Here is a 21,334-nt window from a genome sequence, read left to right on the forward strand (position 1 = left end):
AAAAAACTAAAGAAAAATCGGGGGCTGTACAAAGCAAAAAACAAAATTTCCATTTATTTATAAGATTTTCTGAGAATATTTCTTGAATGATGGCTCAAGTATCAGAGTATAGAAAGCCTTTGGGACAGGAATCTATCCCTCCAGCATGTCCTGTTTATTGTGGTGACAAGGTTTAGGTCCCTTGAGCATGTAGCTTGGAGGGATTGGGATTTCTTTAGGTGTAGCATGTCCATCAGCTCTGGGTTTAACATAGCTTTATATGTTATGCAGAGATTTCCTCGGAGTAGGCGATATGCTACAGAGTAAAGCTGGAGTTTTTTGAGATGGTTAGTGTAGGTCATCTGTTTGAGACCAGTAATCCACTTTGTGAGGTACTTCTGTGGCCTTGCAGTACCAAAATAGAATAAAATCTAGACAGAAATGAGTTTAAGTTAATAGGCTGTAATCTTGGGTTGGTGAGGTGGTTGATGGGGTGGAGAAGTACATAGATCATAATATATGTACAGCTGATATGTTTTGTCTGAACTTTGCATAGGTCAATGTCTACATTAACACCATTGACTTCATTTAATAACACATTTTAAGTGAAAACAAGTAAATATGAGAACACCAAATATAGTGAAATGATTTCCTTAACAATTAATGTTTCAGCTTGTCTTTCAGGATTCAGCAAAGGACTGCATTTTTTCTCATTTATTTATTTGTAGACAAGCTGGAATTAAAGAAATAAAAAAAGAGAACACTGTTTTTTCAAGGCTAACAGTTAATGATTTCTGAAAGCATGCTTAGCTGTTTTCACATCAAGGAGGGGATAAAAAATAAAAGAACAGGCACCAATTAGTGCAAGTTGAAGGACAGACAATAACGTGTCTTAGCATGGATAACCTCAATTTCAGATTAATTAGGGCCTGTGTTAGTAGCTGTCAATTTGGCACAAATGCTCCTATTAGGAGTGTTAAACTTCATTATTTGAAGATGTATATAACTATGTTTGTGTATTAAATGAGCAGGTTATGGGGATGTCTTGAAGGTGTGTTTGTTTCTTTGTTTGAGGGTTTTTATTAAAATAAAAAGTAATACAAAATGTGACAAAGGTTTTAATGTTAATGTTAAGAACAAATATATAAAGGACTAACATGTCAAACATCAATGGGTGCATGCATCACAAATGCTGGAAATAGACATTAAAAAAGTTGCCATATAAAATTGGTGGGAATAATGACTTCTTACCATAATGATGACACTTTCCATATTATCTTGAAATGTGAATGGTCTCACAGGTATAGGCAAAAAGGAAAGAATACTTAATTATATTAAGAAATGCACAGTTCAAGATGCATTGCTACAGGAGGCATATTTTGAAAGAATTGAACATGCAAATTTGATAAAGAACAGATTTTAGGATGGATATTCTGCAGATATCAGGGATTAAATAGAAGAGTAGTTATATTAATTGCTAGATGATCTCCTCTAATGACAGAAGAAGTAAAAAAGATAATAATGACAGTTTTGTGGTAATAAGGGGCTACTGACAAGGGATGAGGATTATGCTGGCATTTATTTTTTTTATTATACCTCAAACTACTATTATGGTGCTTAAAAATGTGAAGGAGAAATAATCAAATTACAGCAGAGAATATTACTTATAGGTGGGCACTGAAATTTTATTTGCAGCAATGAGGAAGCATCTAGGGAGAGAACAGAAGGTAAATATAAGGCTAGATTTCTGAAGCTGCTATGCCCACTGCTATGGAACTGACTTTCCATCCATATAAAAAAGTTCATCCATGTCCATTTTCAAGCACTAATTAGATCAATGGATGGGAAACAGAAAAGTTAGGCCATGACTGTCCCCTATAGTAATAATTGGACATATGCAGCTCCTAAATGCTTTATTCCATGCATGCGTCCCTCTCAAATTATGTATGGTATGATCCTAGTCATTCTCATTTGGACTAATATATAATTATAGACCATGGGATGAGTAAGACCAATCTATAATCAAATGGGATACACTATCTTGAGCACAAAAAGCAAAACTGACTAGACTTAAAATGGCCCTCTAGGATGGTATGATAGATGTAAAGTCAGTAGTAGAAACTCAGAGAAAATTTACATATTATTCACCAAGGTACAATTACTGAGCTAGATTTGGCAAAATTATATTACACAGGAACATGTGCATTTAATTGAAAACTTAGATACACATCCAATAACTATTTCAGATTGGGCCACTAATTACTAACATAAAAATGTAGGATAATGAAGTAAATATGAGCCACTAGCACTTCCCTACCTAGCTGTCTAAAAGAGAGTAATTTAATGAATGTGTAGTGGAAATTGTCTGGGATTTATTAAGGATGATAAAAAGTTCTTCAGCAGTTACAGCTACTGGGTGCAATTAAATGAAAGTGGAGTATAAAAAAAGAAATAGAAATAAAAGTAAAAGAGATCCAGATAAAAAGTAATAGGAATTCATTAGAGCAGTTGAGAAAGATTAAAGTACTGCAAAATAAGGACAATTTCGTATAACAAGAGGAGGCACAATTGCAGCCTGCTAAAGAGTAATAAAAATGCTGCACCAATAGTCCCTGATGAAGTTACTGTGTTTTGGAACACAAGTGCTAAAACTGTGGTGAATACACACTTGGCTGGGACTACTGGTGTGGAATTTATATTAACTTAAATTTACATAGTACACCATTCTGTGGTTTATTTTGTCTACTATACTAACGAGAAATTAAGGAAGTACCTGGATAGTGTGCATAAGTTTAGAAAGCTTGCTGTTAAGCAAATTTTATTTGATAAAAGCTCCAGGGCACAAAACCTTTTTGCACAACTACTCAGGCAACAGAAAGTAGAAAGGATTGTTGCCAAAGTTAGTGAACCTATAAAAAGAAAAAATAACCAGACTTCCAGTAGATATTTCATATTTTTTTGAAAATTTGCATGAAGTAGAGAAATGGGGAAATCAGCAAGAAGCACAAATGGAAGTATTTATGGAAGACGTAACTCATTGGCTCCAGTACAGCTCTTTTGAGTTTGTACCTTTAACACACAGAGGGTCTGGATTGAGCCTTTAAAAATGAATTTATCACCTTATAATTCTATCAAATACCCATTGAAAAAAGGTCAAATATCAGTACAATTGTAACAAAATGAAAACAAAGTAACTTCACCAATGAAACCAATTAACAAGACTTTTCGAAGATGAATTAAATCTAGCTGAATAAAGTATGGAACACCATCTGATGAAGTTCACGTTAAATAAAGTGAATGAAAGCACTAAGTGTGGAGTTCCATACTTTATTCAGCTGGATTTAATTCATCTTCGAAAAGTCTTGTTAATTGGTTTCATCAGTACAATTGTGTTTGCCATCATGTATGCTTTAAGAACAAATATTCTGATACCTTGTATGTAGCATGTTTTTGGAATTATTAATGCAAATATAAACACGCAATAGCTGACACCTAGAGGTGCAGTAGGAGGTAACTGCAGAAATGACTGGAGGCGTACTTGGTTGTAATGAGTTAAATATACCAAGGTTAGATGTAGACAAAGCTCAAGGACTAAGTAGTGATTCATAATCAATCTGCAGGAATGTCCTCAGCAATAGATAGTATTCCTGTAGAAGTGTGGAAGCTAGGAGAGTAGAAAGGGATAAAGATCTGGAAGGTTTTCTTTAACAGTATTGTAAAAGGAGGGGAGGCAAGATCCTGGAAAAAGCTGTGATGGCTTTAATACCTAATAATGGTAAAAACAAAAAAAAGTCATCTGAGTCAACTCCATATTGGCACATTTCAATCTACTAGGCACCGGGATTAAATGAATGTTTCTTCTTTAAAACCTCAATTGAAATATTTAAGTAGTATTATTTAGATAAAATTGTTTTAATTATATAATATTCATTGGGTATATTTATTTATTTATTTGTTTGCATTATTAATTTTTAAATGGTAACTAATAGTGTTTAAACATTATTTTATTCTGTTGATAAGTTAGTTGCATTTAATTGTTTAGTTAATTTTTTGATTAATCAATTAGTTATAATTATAATTGTAATGTAAAGAAAAGTGAAGTTTAACTTGGTAACTAAGCATTTTGTGTTGTATGTAAGACTCTGAAGAAGCCAGGTTACTGGTGGCGTGAAAGCGTTGTGCAGTGTTGGAATGTGGAATAAATTGTTCTGTCTGCTTGTGCTGGTGCTGCTTATTCTTGTATTGAGTTGTTCGGAATCAAATTAATTCTTAGAGTGAACTGCATTAGCATTGGTAAGGTGCGTTTTTCTTTACATTTCAATTTCAAACCATAAAGTGTGTATGTCTATAATGGCTAAAAGAGGGGCAAAGTTGATGCCAGCACTGATAGCTATGGGCCAGTGTGGTTTTCTAGAGGACAGACAAACATTTAACAACATTAATAGAACAATGATGATCTAGAGGGAAGCAGACTAAGAATATTGCTGTTACTGGTGGGACTTGATGTGGAGAAAGCATTTGATAGGGTAAACTGGGATTATGATGAGTAGGGAAATGGAAGCATTTATATTTCATTTTACAATAATAAGGTTAATAAGAAAGACATGAGTATCTGAGTCAAAAATCAAAGTGGGAGGATTCATTTATGCTAAGTTGTGTCTGAACAGAGGGACCAGGCAGGGGTGTCCTCTTTTCCCTGTGTAATTTGCATTATACTTGGAACTACTGGCAAAGAAAATAAGGGACCTAGAAATTCAAGCATATAATTGTTAGGGTGTTCAAGAAATGTTGGCTTTATTTGGAGATGATATTATCAGGTGCCTGATGAAAGCAGAAAGACACATCTTAGTGTTGTGGAACATTCTGAGACAGTTCAATTTTTTAAATTAAATTAATGAAGCTAAAATAAAGGGTATAGATGTAAACTGTATATGCACACGGGTTCAGCAATACCCACAATTATGGGGACATGATAAAAATGAATTATTTAGGAGTATGGATTAAAAAGAATTCTGTTATGGGTGCTAAGGATATGCGGGAAGAGACTAAACAAAAGATATTATAAAAACTGCAAAACTGGAAGCTCTTGCCTATGTATATGGATAGCAAGATACAAGCAGTAAAATGTTTTAGTCCCTTTAATTTTGTACATAGGTCAGGTGTATTTGTATCAAGCAGAGGAGAAGTTGTGGATAATGATTAAAAATGAGTTGAAGGATTGTATTTAGGAGAGGAAGGGGTCAAGAGTTCAGTGGGAGAAGTTGATCCTCCAAATAAAACAATGAGGTTTAGGATTACCTGATCTGAAGGGATATGTTACAGATACACTATTAAGACTAATATACCTAATACAAACAGAAAGCTGCAATTCATAGTGGAAATAAATGCTGATAAATCATGGGATGTAATTCAAGAAATAAGGAAAGAATGAATTTTTGGATTCTGATCCTTAAAGAGACTAACAGCAGTCATGCAGAATATTATATTCACAAATTATAAATATTATATTCATAAATTAGCAGAATGTATACTAAAAACTAAACTCTAAGCTCCATATTCTCCCTGTATAATCAAGCATGTCCTCTTCACTCTGAGCACCCATTATCTGCTCCAAATACACAAGCCAAACACCATGCAGGCCAATTACTCTACTCATGGACCATCTCCAAAATCAGCAACTATCTTCAAAGCTGCCCTCCACAGCCACCTGTCCTCTACATGGGTATGTAACTGCTCAACTCCTTCTTCAGCAGTTACCTAAATTTTAACCTAGTTATAAAATAGTAAAACTCTGTCTATACCTAAATTCACCACTATAATCCTCTTTAACTTTGTACCCCTTATTCTAAGTATACATGGTTTTCACAATAGTCACTTTATTCTATGTAAATTTGATGTAAATACTAAGATTAAGAAACTTGCATACTGCTATTTGTGCAATTTACAAGTTTATGCATATTGCCAGGTTGTACTGTTGTGTCATTGGTTCACCTGATGCTATGTAAATGCTTTTCTTGTATTTTGGCAGCTTGTAATGTTGTGTCAGTGTTACTTGTTACTGTGAGCAATACTGAGATTTCTTGTCATCTCTACCAGTTACTGTGAAGCTTTTCTCTCCAGGCCTCCACTGAAAATGGGCAAGCATGGCATAGTGGACTTTGTGTCAATAAATAATTACAATAAATAAGCCAACACATGAATGGAGAAGTAAGATTCTGCCAGTAGGGATGACTGTAGTTAGGTTTGCAGAGAATAAGCAAGAGGGAGCTCAAATTTTCTGCTGAAAGCTGGCAAAGGAACCAAAGTATTGGAACAAATAATTATAGAAAATGTAGATAATGGAAAAGACCAAGAAGATATTTGGATTGCAGGCTAGTGATTGCCTTTCCTATCATTGATTGATATGAGAGTACAGACAAAAAGAAAGGGATAGGGGAATCCTAAATGAAAGATCTGCACTGGTTGAGTTTTTAATTGAAACTAGAACATAAGCTGCTGTTAAAAAGGGATAATTAGTAGGGCATATAAAATATTGCACGATAACCACAGGAATCAATTAGTGGAGGTCAGAAAAGATTCGGAAGACAGGTTAGATATGCAAGTCCTAAAGAGAAATATGTAACAAAATCTAGAAGATTTAGGGGTTTTGCCTGGAAGTGTTTGCAGAAATTGTTTTATTACCCAAGCAGAGTCCAAATAATTTTTTCCTCAGGTAGATGGCAATGTCGGAGGTAGGAAAGAAAAAGGGACCTGGAAACATATGTTCTCAGAGTGTAATGAGTTGGTAGACTTTTAAAATTCTCTGCGGAGAACTCTGTCAGAAATATTGGGCAAGCAAATGAGTGCAACTAAAGACTTTTTTTTAAGGTAGAATACAGGATATGAATTGCCTAGATATAGTAAGGCTTTGTTAAGTTTAATTTTAGTGGCTGCCAAAAAGCAAATATATATAAAAATCAGAATCAGCTATACCTTAGGTAGTGAGTATTGTAACATAGATAAGAGAACAGTAAGTGGATTATTTAAAAAATGGTAGGAGTAAATTGCATAGTAAAAATGGAAATTGTGGGAACAATACACACAGAAAAAAATGTTTTGGAGGAAGAATGATGTTTAAGAGAATGCATGAATTAAACAATTTATGTAATTTGCTTTGATGAAATGTTATATGCGATGTATAATGTTTGTAAATATACACTTGTTAATACAGCTTGATTACTTTTATATAAATGTACATTTGCCTATGTCATAAGTGATAATTCAATAAAGGTGTTTAAAACATGAGTAGGCTTATAAGAGAAGACGTGTGGAATGAGGACACAAAATGTAAAAAAAAAATCAAATACTTGGATTAGATATTTATTATGGAAAAGAGGATTTCTGGTCTGATGGTAAAAGAAGGGAGTAAGACAGTAGGACTACACTTTGCAATAGGTGAGGACAGTATGAGACAAACCATACATGTACTAATGTTGGATGGTCTCTGGAGTAACATATTGGTAGAAAAATTTTAGCCCAGTGGAAATTGTATGTCTGATCAGAACATCCATGCTTAACATCTCATTGAGTAATTTGCTTCCACAAGGCATAACCACTCACAATGTAACCTGAACAAATGTGTTTGCTTAAGAACTACTGTTTTTAAAGAAGGATTTCTAAAACATTACATAATAATGTTGGCTGGCATAGAAAAACTTGCATCAGTGAAAGAAAAGAGGATGGTAATTACTGATGGGTTCGGAGCTGATCCTCATCTCCGAGTCAGCACCTACTACAAAGCTCGAAGGTTTCAAGTAGCTCAAGGCCAAGTCCCTATCCCATGATGTACCCTGAGTTAACTCTGATCTAGTTTGCCGCTGCAACTGATTGGAGGTGCCTGATAGCTCGGGCCAGTACAACTTTAAATATTTTTTCTATTTTCAGAATTAGTTAGTTTTTTCTACTATAGTAGTTAGATTTAGGCTAGATAAGCTCTTAAAGCTTTATTTACTCTTTTCCCTTCCCTGTGTTGTGCATTTTCTTAGCTTTCATTTGTCCTTGTTTTATTTACAGGCCTACTTAAATCTTGTGACCTTTTATCTTATATTGTTAGAGTTAACTTACTTGTTAAAGTTATCTGTGTGTGTGCTTGTTAGCCTTTCTTATAAGGCTTATTAGTAGTTATAGTTAGTCTTGCTTTTAAAGGCTTGAGTGTGAGTCTGTGCTCTTAGTTAGTACTTATAGTTAGCCATTGTTAAGGGCCTGTGTGATTACATTTAGCCTGTTATTTCTTAGAAGGCTATTTAAGTTTTTGCTCCTAATAGCCTTAGATTTGAAGGTGTTATATTTAGCCTGCCTTTTATTACAAGGCTAGTTCAATTTGTTTCTGTTGAGTGTATATTTAGCCTGTTTTTTATTAGAAGGCTAGTTCATTTGGTTACTGTTGGGTGTCTCCATTTTCCCTCTCTTGGCTGATGACAAAGACAAACACCCTAAGTCAGGCTTTAAGAAATGCCCTAAATGCGGCCAGAAGATGTCAGTTACTGACGGCCATGTGGATTGTGCATCCTGCTTGGGTGCTTGAAAGTTGCAAGAAACTTGTACAATATGCCATTCATTTTCCTCTCGAGTTCTCCAAAAGAGAAAAAGTAAGCTTATCGACAGGGGTTTGTTGAAACCTTTGTTCCAAGAGCCTTTGAGTGACCAGGATGGATCTAGTAAGTCCTCAAAGTCCTTCACAACTTCTGCGGATTCAAAAAAATTAAAAAAGTCTATGACATCAGCTGCACTGGTCTCTGAGCTGTCTGCCTTTTCTTTTCGGAGCCGGTCCCCGGTTTTGCAACCGGTATCCGAAATTACTAAGTCTCCATTACTTCAGTCAGTACCATTGATTCATTCATCATGGTCTTCTGTTAGCCTTTCAGATTTGGATATGGATCGGTTGGTGCAGGAGCTTCTACAAGCACCAGGCCTTGCCAAATTTTTGTGGGGTCCGACCCAGGCAGCTTCAGAGCTGAAGACCCTTATGCCAACTATAACTCTTCCTCCTCCGAGTCATGCCAGCCCTTCGGAGCCAGAGTAGTTGGACTTGCTGATTGTGCAGCCTTCAGTGACAATGCCTAATCCAAGTATCTTTGGCTCCATTCACTTGGTCGTCCTTAGCTCCTATCGAGGAATCTAGGAGTCGACACTCACTGGTTCCGTCTGGGGAGGATAGTCGAACCGACTTGTGAGTTCCAACTATACCTCTCCGGACTTTGACTTGGATGAGCTCAGCTCCTAACTCGGGCTTGCAGCCCACTGTGCTGATGCTAGGGGTATAAACATTTCCCCGGATCCATCTGTCCCTTCGCGTCAGAGCAGGGGTGCCTTCGAATCCATATGGATAGTTATGTCTCCTAAGACATCCTCAACTTCAGGTATGGCTTCCTCATCCCCTAAAGCACCTGTATCTGCTTCTGCTTCACACATCCATGCAAAGCGCAGAGACCTGGAGCTTCAGGAAGCCCCACTGGGTGGCTCATGCTCCTCTGAGACCTCACCGGAAGCCTCCACTGATGAGGTTCCCAGGAAAAGAGTGTGTAAGAGGAAAAACTTAGACTCCCCTCAGGAGTCCCAAACATCTGATACTCACTTGGATGAATCAGAAGGGTCCCCATGATCCCCCTCTGAGGATATCTCATTTGCACAAATACTGGAAATCCTTAGTCAGAGGGGTGGCTGGCAGTCCACCAACCCTACTGAGCACGAGTCGGTTCTCCTGAAGGCTTTCGGGTCTCAACCCTCCACCTCTTGGGTGTCTCTGCCCTTCAATGAGCTTATGCAGCTGGTCTCGCGAAGGGCATGGTAGTCTCCAGATACTATGGAGCCTGTCCCTAGGAGGCCTAATAAGTTCATTTCTGCTCCAAAAGATAAATCCTTCTTAACCAAAGGTGTGCCAGTTGATGCCATGGTGATGGCAGCTGCCACCAAAAAGGAAATGTCTGAAACTTCCTCATCTATCCATCCTCCTAAGAGAGAGTCCAGGATCATGGATAGATATGGGACGCGCATGTTTATTTCATGCAACTTTTGCACTCCGGTTGCTTAACTATTTAGGGAGATACTCTTCAGGGTACAGTAGCTGCAGGAGCAACAGACAAAGTTACACCTCAGCTTGCTACTCTCAACTCCATTGTTAACTCATCCACGCGACTCATGTCATATGCAGCTGATGGAACGAGCAGAGCAGTGGGTACAGGAGTTGCACTTAGGAGACACTCCTGGATGCGCTTGTGTTCCTTCGTGGAGCCCTTCAAGTCATCCTTTGTGAATACCCCCTTTGATAGATTGTCCCTTTTCGGGCCCAAAGTTAAGGAAACTTTGACCAGGTGTGAGCAGGAAGGAAAGACCATCGTAGTCCATTTTTCCACCCCTACCAGACCCTAACCCAAGGGTCAAAAGGAAGGAAAGAAGTGGTTCCGAAAAGCCCAAGGAGAATTTCAGGACACACGTGATGATCCCCCCTCCAGGGGCAGAGGAGGAAGCAATAATGGGAGACGCCGCCCTCGTGGCAGAGCGGGTCTGCAAAACCAGGACGACAGAGATCAACCCTCTGGATGGCCCTACCAGTGCTCGTGAAAGGAGGCCTGACTCTCCTATTCTGGAGGCAGTCCCATACCCAGATGCCTGGCTCAAAATAACAAATGAAAACTGGGTACAAAGTATCATTTCCAGAGGATATTTCATTCCATTCACCACACTCCCAGCACCGACAAGGAAAATCTAGTACTTTCCACCCAGTTACAGGGAACAAGCAACAGTAGAGGTCCAAACATCGCTAAGAAAAAGAGTCATCCAACCAGTCCCAGCAGACCAGAATGGATCCGGAACTTGCTCAAGATTATTTTTAGTTCCAAGAAAGACAGGGGACTGGAGACCTGTATTGCACCTCAGCAGGCTAATCAAATCTGTAAAGAAAGAGAAGCTCCGTATGGTCATGCTTCACTCGATACTTCATTTTTTAGGGAGAGACAATTGGATGTGCTGAATAGATCTCCAGGATGCGTACTACCACATAAAAATGTTCAGACCATCCAGGGATCATTTGCACTTCTGGCTGGGAGACAATCATTACCAGTTTCGAGCCCTGACCTTTGGTCTCACTACAGCCCCCAGATTGTTGACCAAATGCATGTCAGTGGTCACGGCTCACCTGACACATTAAGGATTCCTGGTGTTTCCGTACCTAGACGATTGGCTCCTCACCGCCACCACCAGGCATCAAGTCATTCAAGCCAGGGAATCCACTCTGTCACTCTGCAATCAGCTGGGCATTACAATAAACTCAGAAAAATCTGCCTTTTTGCCATCGCAGCATATAGGTTCATAGGTTCATACTAGGCTATCTACCCTAGGGCATTTATAAGCCTAGCCAGAGTGTGTTTGGCTTTCGCCATCCATTTTAAATGAATTTTGCTATGCCCTTTTTCGAAGTTAGTATACTGTGCCTCTGTCTAACAGTGACACAGAAGTGATACCCGGGGTAAACCTACAATCTCCCATCCACTCATCAAGATTCCTCTTGAAGAGAGTTAATGAGGGACTCTGCCTAACTTGGACTGGGATTTTATTCCAGAGTGAAGGGAGCCTCTGGGTTATGAATCTGTCCCTCCAGCATGTCCTATTTATTTCAGTGCTGAGGTTCAAGACTCTTGAGCACGTAGCTCGATGGGATTTGGATTTTCTGAGGTGCAGCATGTCCATTAATTCCAGGTTGGACATGGCTTTATACGTCAGGCACAGATCGCCTCTGAGCAGGTGGTATGCCACTGAGTAGAGCTGGAGTTTCTTTAACCGGGCAGCATATGGCATCTGTTTGAGCCCTTTGATCCCCTTGGTGAGGTACTTTTGGGGTCTTTCCAGTTGCTGCAGGTGTCTGGTAAGGTACATTCCAAAAGGGGCATTGTACTCAATTATGGGCCTGATGAGGGATGAGTAAAGAGGCACGATGACCTCCCCTGATCTAGATGTGAATCCCTTCATGATTAGGTGGGCTATATAAAATATTTTTCTAACCACTTTGGCCACGTGGTTTTCAAATGAGAGATTGCTATCAACTTGGGTCCCCAGGTCCCTAATTACTTCTTCCATACTTAATGGATTACCATCTATGTGGTAATTTGTGGGCACTTTGTTTTTGCCAAAGGGAATGACTATACACTTTTTGGTGTTTAGCTTAAGGCCATGGCTCTGGCACCAGTTGTCTGTTTCTATGAGGCCCTTTTGTAGGATGCTTGTGTCAGCTGGAGAGTTGATTATGGCGCCTAGTTTGCAGTCATCTGCGAACTTGATCAGCCACAGTCCTTCCATGTTGGCCTGTATCTCCGAGAAATATATACTGAACAAGAGAGGTCCCAGGACTGAGCCTTGTGGGACGCCACTTGTAACTGGTTTGGAGTCTGACATGGCTCCAACAATTCTAACCATGTGGGTTCTGTCCTTGAGCCAGGTTGCAACCCATCTAGTGACATAGGGGTTTATATTTAAGCTGGTGAGCTTATCTATAATGCCCGAGTGGGGTATTGTATCAAAGGCTTTTGCGAGGTCCAGATAGGCTGTGTGGACCACCTTCCCCTCGTCAATGGCCTTGGTAACTGTTTCAAAGAAATCGACCAGGTTTAAGAGGCAGGATCTGCCCTTAACAAAGCCGAACTGGGTAGGATCCAGTGTCTGTAGGTCCCCAATATCTTTATTTATGAGGTCCATGATGATTCTTTCCATAGCTTTGCAGACCAAGCTAGTCAGGCTTATGGGGCAATAGTTTCCAGGATCCATTGAGGCACCACCTTTGTGGAGAGGGACCACTGCTGCTGTACGCCACTCTTTGGGTACATATCCTGTAGTAAGGCAGATATTGAACAGTAGTTTTACGTTTGGGTCTAGCTCTTCTTGGAGTTCATGTAGGACGCAGCCCGGGACACCGTCTGGTCCCATTGATGCTGTGTTTTTTGCTTTGGAGAGGGCAGCTCTTACCTGAGAATCTGAGATGTCAGGGGGGCAGCACGCTGCTGGGATAGATATTTGCCCTTTTGGTGGGGAGGTAGGGGAGACGTTTGCGCTGAACCTGTCAGCTAGGATGTTGGCAATGTCTATGGGTTTGGTGTATTCTTTGTCATTTTGGACTAATTCTGAGCATATCTGGGAATTCCCACCCAGGTTCCTAATATAACTAAAGAAAGCCTTGTGATTATCCTTAGTGTCCTGTGCAATTTTTCTCTCAAAGCTGGCCTTAGACGATTTTATGAGTGCCCGTAGTTTTTGCTAATACTGATCACAGATGCCTTCCCTTTTTGGGATTTTGCTCTATCATGTAGTAGCTTCCTCCTTTTATTGTATAGTTTGTTTATGGCTGGGGTCCACCAGACAGGATGCCTGCCTTTGGAGGATTGGGTCTTGGTTTTATATGGGATTGTATGATCCATGCATTCCTGAAGGTGTCCATAGAATGCGTTTATAAAGGATTCTGCGGTCTGGGCCGTATTTTCCACAGGCCCGGGGGCTTTGAAGGATTCCTCCTCTGTTTTGGGGAGTGTGAAATTTGCTTTAGAGAAGTTTTTCAATGCGGTTTTCTGGGCAGGGGGTGGGGTCGGGATGTGAATATCCAGTGAGATTAGTTTATGGTCTGATCTTACCAGTGAGGGATACACTTCTGGTCTGGAGCATAGAGCCCTCATGTTGGTGATGATCAGGTCCAGTTTGTTTTCCCCTCTTGTGGGAGTGGTAACAAGTTGTTCCATAGCATTTGAGTTTATAAATTCTAGGAACCTTTGGGCTAGGGTGTTGGAGCTAGAATAATGCTCCCAGTCTATGTTTGGGTAGTTGAAGTCACCCAATATAATGGTGTTTGGAGAGACCTTCATATTTTCTAGTGTTCTCAGGAAGGCCGAGTGGGGTTCATGGGTTTGGGAGGGTGGTCTGTAGCAAGCTATAAACTGGAAGACAGTTTTACCCACTGTTAGTTGCACATGGATAGTCTCTGATGCTTCATGCTGTGCCACCAACCTGGAGGTGTGGGTATCTTTGACGAATGTTGATACTCTCCCTCCTTTTGTGGTTCAGTCCACGTTTTGGGGCCGAAAAGCATGGTATGAGGTATAACCTGGTAGTGCTGGGGTGCTCTCGGGAGCCCTGAACCAGGTTTCTGTTACTGCACAGATATCAATGTTCTCCATGCTAAGGAGAGTTTTGAGTGCGTGCATCTTGAGGTTTAGACTTCTGGCGTTGAGTAGCATTACTCTTAGTTTCTTATCCCTTGTGATACCTATGGAGGTGGGTTTGTCTTTTCAGCCTTGCCTAAAAAAGGCACTATGGGGGTGGCACCCTTTGCCAATATCCGAAAGCCCAGGGGTGACAGGTGCAAGCCGTCCCTAGCAAAGCACCATGGCTTCTTGAGCATGTCATCCCAGGCTGACAGGCATTGGATCCCCTTTGAATGACACCAATACTTAAGCCAATTGTTGAAATTGATCATCTTGTCTTCATATTGTGGCATCATACTTGGTGAGGGTAAGATGCTACTCAAGGTCAGGGTCATACCGGCCTGGGCTACATGCTCAGAGAGCTCCTCTATGTCTCTTTTCATGTAGTTCAGGGAGGTACGTCTCAGGTCATTCACACCAGCATGGACAATGACTGAGTCATATTTGTACTTGCCTTGGAGTGACCTGAGTGCTTGTGTTATGTGGTGGATCCTAGCGCCCGACAGGCAGCTCACCGTGACCTTCTCCTTGTTCAGCCTGGTGAGCAGGATGTCAGTGTACCTGACGATAGAGTCACCTATTACAAGTGTATCAGGTGTGTTGTTTAGCCTTAAGGGCTGTGACTGTTCGGCACACTGGCTTTGTGAGCTATGTGTTGCACGTGTTTTGTTTTGGGGTAGCGGTTGCTTGGGTGTCTGCTTTGGAGGTCTCTGCTGCTTAGGCAGATTTTTATTTAGAGCCTCCGAGTATGTTTTTGTGTGTTTATGTGTTCTAACATTTTAAAAGTGTCCCTGATGTACTCGGGCTAAGTCCATGATCCTGTTTACATTGTTCCCTGTCTGGTTGAGAGCTGTGCCTACCATAGCTGTCAACCTGTTACAGCAAGATATCTGAACAAAGCCATAATTAATGGAGGGACAAAGGCCCAAAATTAGGGACACTGTAAGTATTGCTCGTACAAAGTAAGAAAGTGAACAGAATAACATATATAATAGTAGCATAACTGCTTTTTGAAGGGTATAACATCTTAAACTCAGATGTTATTTTCTAAAATCAACTATTACTAATTGGCCAACCTTTTGCCAGAAATCCACAATGTTGTGTAAAAATGGCCAAAACTATGAGGCAAACATCTTGACATTCTGCAAACATCTGTATAGGTATAATACCTACAGTGAACATGCACTACAGCAGGTTTGCATTGTTTTCTGTTATTGTGGCACACTGGTGTTGCTGGGCTGTCCCCATATAGCAATTGTAACAGCACACTGCTATTTGTCTGGCAGTGGTCGTATAACATATTAGTCAGTGTTTGCCCGTAGGGGACACACCACAGTAGACGCCAGTGCTGGGTGTAGGAACATACAGCAGAATCTGTCACGGCACACAGGGACATACCCCAGTATTGATGCTATCTTAGTGGTATCCACACACGTAGTGTGTTGCCAGTCTGTCGGGTATGACGTGTGAGAGAGCAGTGGATAGCGCAGGCCATTATGGGTGTGCTGGATCTGTTCATAGTAGATGTCCATGTATCTGGTCCTGTAATATGTTCCCCTTTTGTTGTCTTTCAGGAACCATGTACTGCAGAAGACATGCCCCCTTCTCAGATGCAGAGAATGCCATAACAGTGGATGGACTGAGAGCACTATCAGATCTTGTTGTCCAGGGGGAGGCATAACCAGGAACAGCAGGCAGCATTGTGGGCAGATCTTGTGCAGGATGCCAATCAGATTGGCCAACAGGACCTATCAGCAGGTCTGACACCAGGCCACAGACACGCTGAATGCTGCATAATGAAGGGCAGCTGATGTTGCTAGGGATTGTGCCACCACTGGTGGAGGGCCTGTGAAAGAACAACCACTCTTGACCACAGAGAAATTCTTAGTAAACCTATGAACACATGACAGCTCCCAGGCATCCATCACACCATATATCATGGAGGTGGGTGCCCACAGCAGAGGAGCATCCAGGTAAGCGTAATGTGTTCACCAGTTTAATACTGTTTCAGTCATTGTGGCAGGTTGTATATACCTGTACAAGTGGATTCAGGTCTATCTACATTGGGGGGTGTTGGGGTTTAAACTCAGTTGTACAAACATACTCAGAATGTCAGCAATACAGCCAGTATCACAGTAGCTACTGTATATGTAGATATATGCACATATTACCTTGTAGTGCTGCAACATTTGGTGATGCTGACAATATCTCTCCCTCTTTCATAGGTCTGTCAGGTGTGGCCCAAGTCACTGGTCCTGTACCTGGTAAGTGTGATAATGTTTTTTATGGATCATATATACCCTATGAAAGTTAAGGGCTGCCATATTTCCCTATGTACAAATGTTGTGTTTAGCAAGAGTAGTATATTTGTATGTTCCATTCTGGAACAGTTAACTACGGTTCATAGACTGGGTATTCACAGGTGTGTATTTGAATGATCACGTTTGTACTTATAATTATGGGCAACTACACAGCCTAGTATACATGAGGCAATTACTCCAAGATGCCTGTTCAAACACAAAAGGGAGATGGTACATACCTGAGACAGTGACACTTGTACTGGCATATCATTCTCAAGATAGGTATACTGGGTTTTATGTGTAGTTCGTGACACTTGTACTGGCATATCATTCTCAAGATAGGTATACTGGGTTTTATGTGTAGTTCTATCACATATAGTGTCATATTATATACCTTACATACAGATTGTACTGGCAACTTTAATTGGATGTGGCTGAAGTGCATGTTATAAAGGGCTTGACTTGTCTGTGTATGTTGTTGTGAAATTGTCTGTTGTGCATGAGAGCAGAGATGAGAAGATGTGAGACTGGAAATGCAGTTGTGGATCCTCATTTGTATGAGTCTGAGTGGATTACCATACATAAAAGTGCAGGTAGTAATGTACTGCTGTTGTCTTGGTTTTCACAGGTGACCGGGGGGTGGAGTCTGTCCCCCTCACAACCTGTCAGTGTTTCGTCAGACTCTGATGATGATGGCGGCCATAGTGAGGCACAGGTGGGGTTGTTGGGGGCTGAATCTGTCCCAGAGGTTGACATCCCTCTTCTGCCCCCATTACCACCACACACAATCAGTATGCCCACACATACCCAGTCCCCAGAGGCCACAGATACTGAACAGTCAGAGAGTGGTGAAATTGAACATTACAGTGTGGCAACTATGCCATCAGTGAGTGTAAACACAGGCCATAGCCACACAGCTAGTGAGGTCCAACACAGACAGATTGACAAGGGTGCTCATAGGAGGGCTGCTGTCCATCCACCAACTATTGCAGGTGTCACATCACATGTCACTCTGTGCATGTTTTGGGCTGTCATGGAGACACAGGCACACATTCTGAATGCAACACCAGATGGATGCTTGGGGTTATGGATGCAGCACAGTCCGACATCCATGACTGCCTTCACCGTATAGAGGACACCCTGGATTGGTTGACTGATGCAGTGGACAGATGGTGGGCTGAGACAGTGTCTGTCTTGGATTGCACATTGTCTGTGCTGGAACATCTGGTTGGAGTTGGGCATTGGACACATGGACGTAGGTTAGCAATACCATCTGCTGAGTGTCCAAGTGGCCCTGCACAGTCACGCTCCTGTAGTGGCAATACCTCCAGCACTAGAGAGGGAAGTGTGCTGTCCACACCATGACATGGTAGGCCATGGGCACGTGGTCCTGGGCAGCCCTGTAGGGGACACAGCCCCAGCAGACAGCAGTAACCATCAGGTACTAGCACCACATCTAACTTTGGGCATGGTGGTGCCAGTGCTACTCCTGGCACAGCCAGTTCCCATGTTCATGACCAGAGATGGTGAACTGTCCACTCTATCATGTATGGTCCACAGCTGTCCAACATACACATGTGTAGGGCTAGCACTGGGCCTGACTGTGTACATGCACACATTCAAACACCACTGTCACATGAAGGTCACCAACAGACACACACAGCACCTCTCCATGGCCCATCTAACCCAAAACCCTTCCTGACTCACACAGATGCTGTCAACTGCTTGGCAAAGCTTAGGCCTCCAGCACCCCTGCACCACACCCTGTGCATGTGATGATACCTGTGCCACATCCCTGCCATCCGTGCCATTGATGCAGGGCAATGATACTATGTGTCTGATGCACAGGGTGTCTACATTGCTTGACATGTAATTATGCAGTACAGTATTGTTTTGCCATGCCACTTGCTGTGGGCCACAACAGGTACTGTATGCTGGCATGTGTCATGACTACACATCACACTTAGTGTATCTTTGTTACATGATGTTGGACTGGCTGTAGTGTTACAGAATGACAGGTGTGTCATGAACCTGTGCATGTTTCTGTTCCAGGAGTCTGAGGGGGATAAACTATGGACACATGGCGGAAATACAGCAGCACAAAATTGCCTGGCAGCACAGCAGAAATATGATGTCGGTACAGCAGTATATGTGCATGACTTCCTAGGTACATATGTAATGAACAGTCTATCAGGGACAATGGGTGCAGTCAGCCTAAGCATGCGTTCATACTTTGTGATATGGCCTGCTATCCTTGCTACGTGTCACCTGGGTTTTCTGAACTTACAAACCTAGAAAGTGTAGTGACGTAGTTGACACATCTAAAAATATCCTATGTCTGGGTCAGACAGGTGACGGACATCAGTTATGATTATGTAGTGGAGGGCAATTCAGGGACAGCAGCTAGTCACAGGGCCACAAAATGTATAACCATTGCACAGAAATAGCCCATATGGGCATGTCCATAGTGCTGCAAGGATATATATTGACACACACACACACAAACACACACACACACACACACACACACACACACACACACACACACACACACACACACACTTGGCTACTGTGAGATTAGAACCTTGACTTATCTACTATTATACACTATAGCTTGCAGTACTTATCACATGTGCCATGGAGTTTGTCTAATATTAGACTGTCTGCCAGTGCTCTTGAGGTGGATGACATCAGCAGGCCTTGTAGAGGAGGGCAATGTAGAGGCAGCAGCTAGGCACAGGGCCATAACATGCATAACCATTGTACAAAGATAGCCCATATGGGCATGGCTATAGTGCTGCAAGGGGATATATTTACACACACACACACACACACACACACACACACACACACACACACACACACACACACACACACACACACACACACAGTTGGCTGTTGTGAGATTAGAACCCCTGCCTATCTAGTATTACACACTATAGCTCACAGTAATTATTGCATGCACCACAGGTTACGTTTGTTGTCCATGTGATTGCCGGCAAAGTACTTGTAGAGTATGCAAAGTAGCCTTGCGTGGCCTGCAGAGTGATATTGCTTGGTACTATTACTGTATCTAGTGTCCTAGGAGTGGGATACCTGTTAATATCCCTGCTATGTGTATACAGTTACCAATATGGCCATATGTGACTGGTTGCAGTTAGATAGGCAAACATATGGCCATATGGCCTGTCAAAGCCATGCGTTGAAACCATTGTACATTGCAACAGCTGCTCACCTGTGTCTGTCTACAAGATGACATTCTGAAGGCACAAGGGTCTGTGGGTGAGTGGATTATGAACTGTTGTGGCCTTGGTCTTGTTCCTTCAGACAACTGTTATGATGTGTATGTGCAGATAACCTCAGCATTCCGACAGTATGTGAGGACATTCTTACATCCCCCCGACCCACACACACATATATATATATATATATATATATATATATATATATGTTTGTTTGTCTTTTCGGATTTTCCCATTTAGGGGTCGCCACAGCAGAACTCCGGTCCGCTAATGATTGGCAGTAGATTTTTTTTTTATGGTGCCGAGTTGCCAGCTCGACGCCCAACCTTCAGCGAAGGCAGGCCCATTCACACATATCTTTTGGAGGCCACTCGACCACAAGGAGAACATGCAGACTCCACACAGAAGGCACCCCAGCAGAGAATCAAACAGGAGAACCTCTTGCTGTGAGGCAATGCTACCGCTGTACCACCGCAGCTTCAGCATATATATATATATATATATATATATATATATATATATATATATATATATATACACATTATATATATATATATATATATACACATTATATATATATATATATATATATATATATATATATATATATATATATATATATATATATATATATATATATATACATATTTATATTTATATATATATATATATATATATATATATATATATATATATGGGTCTACTTCTTTATATTGACAGCCCATTTCACTGAAACCCATTTGGTCGACAGCTCATTTCATTGACAAAAGTATTCAGGGCAAAAACCTGGGATTTGCCCCCCTCCCCACTGTTGTGCGACTGTGGAGTTGTTATATATAGTTGGGGGGGTGTGGGGGGCACAGCCCCCCATATTGGGGGGGTGTGGGGGGCGCAGCCCCCCACCTAGAATGTTTGTTGATGAAATGAGCTGTCGACCAAATGGGTTTCAGTGAAATGGGCTGTCAACGAATAGAAGTAGAGCCATATATATATATATATATATATATATATATATATATATATATATATATATATATATATATATATATATATATATATATATATTAGGTCTACTTCAGATGATCAAACTTTCAAATGTTTGACTTTCATATGGCCGAGACCATATGATAGAACGTTTAAAAGTTCAAACATCTGATTAAAAAAGTAAAACAAAAGAAAAAACTTACCTGAGCGTTTTTAGCAGGGGGGCTCCCACACCCCCCTGCTATTTAAATCTACCAACGCCCAAGATCGTACTACAGTGCGGAAAAGGGAAGTCTCATTGTGCCCTGTATGGAGATCTCTGTTAAGAACATTCAAACTTTTAAAAGTTCGATCATATGGTCTCGGCCATATGAAAGTCGAACATTTGAAAGTATATATATATATATATATATATATATATATATATATATATATATATTATGCACATAACAGGGATGTCTCTTTAAATGTCGCTGTGTGTGTACTTTACGTAAATGTGTTAGGTATATATATGTGGAGAGTTCATGCATCATTGTAATTTATATACTGATATATATATATATATATATATATATATATATATATATATATATGGGTCTACCTGATATGG

The 21,334-nt window shown here is 40.9% G+C and overlaps 1 protein-coding gene across 2 annotated transcripts in view; it reads right to left on the bottom strand.

The window, feature by feature from the left end:
* LOC122809242 (interferon-inducible GTPase 5-like) overlaps window positions 1–21,334 on the bottom strand; it is a 292,158-nt gene that overhangs the window by 259,643 nt on the left and 11,181 nt on the right. The gene's annotated exons all lie outside the window — the stretch shown is intronic.

Source organism: Protopterus annectens, chromosome 8.part0 (genome assembly GCF_019279795.1).
Source record: "Protopterus annectens isolate FY-2018-M chromosome 8.part0, PAN1.0, whole genome shotgun sequence".
Classification (NCBI taxonomy): domain Eukaryota; kingdom Metazoa; phylum Chordata; order Ceratodontiformes; family Protopteridae; genus Protopterus; species Protopterus annectens.